Source organism: Saprolegnia diclina (genome assembly GCF_000281045.1).
Source record: "Saprolegnia diclina VS20 unplaced genomic scaffold supercont1.22, whole genome shotgun sequence".
In the NCBI taxonomy this organism is placed as follows: Eukaryota; Oomycota; class Saprolegniomycetes; order Saprolegniales; family Saprolegniaceae; genus Saprolegnia; species Saprolegnia diclina.
In genome coordinates, this window is record NW_008246089.1 from 65288 (window position 1) to 66258 (window position 971).

The following is a 971-nucleotide window of genomic DNA, read 5'->3' on the forward strand; positions in this document are numbered from 1 at the left end:
TTTGTGTGCCCAACACACTTTGTGCGTCCAACACAATTTGTGTGCCCAACACACTTTGTGCGTCCAACACACTTTGTGTGCCCAACACACTTTGTGCGTCCAACACACTTTGTGTGCCCGACACACTTTGTGTGCCCAACACAATTTGTGTGCCCGACACACTTTGTGTGTCAGACACATTTTGTGCGTCCAACACACTTTGTGTGTCCAAACACAATTTTTGTGTCCAAACACATTTTGTGTGTCATAGCAGCCCACAACCACCACAACCAAAGTTGGCCAAAAACGCCCTTGGTATAGGGTATATGAGGTTAAACTCTTCACGAGATAGGCTATTGTGAATATCCCGTCAATAGAAATTTGCGAGTGTCATACCGATACCCCACGGAAATACATTTGACTTGATTAAACTATGTCATTTTCTGCGAGCTACCGCGTTCAAGTCGGAACCAAAATTTATATAGTTTATTCAAGTCAAATTTTATCGAAAATGATTTCCGATGGTGAGCTATTGTGAGCGCGGAAATCGGGCTCGGTGCGTTCTTGTGATGAAAATTGACACAAGTGGATGATTTTGAGTGGTGGGTCGCTATGCTCTGTACGGTATTGCTCAATGATTGGCCTGAATAAAATTGGTTGTTGGTCGAGCCGTGTCATTTGAAGCCGGTCCATGAGTGTTTCGCGCCTGCAATGAGTCGAAACGGACTTTTCAAGAGAAGGCGGCTCAGCGAAACCAATTACTGTTGGCCAGAGCCCTGGCCAGAGCCTAGCATTCTAGTTTCCGATCTCCGCTAAGCAACCCACCACGCCTCACCCGAGGTGCAGCGGTAAGGTAATGCAGGCCTCGCGCCCTTCATCCCCCTGAGCGAAGAAGCCATGTGAAAATTAAAAGTCCTCGCTATAAGGCATAGCGTGGGCTTTTAATTTGACTGACCTCATTTTCCGAGCGAGCTCTGTGGCCATTAGAAAAT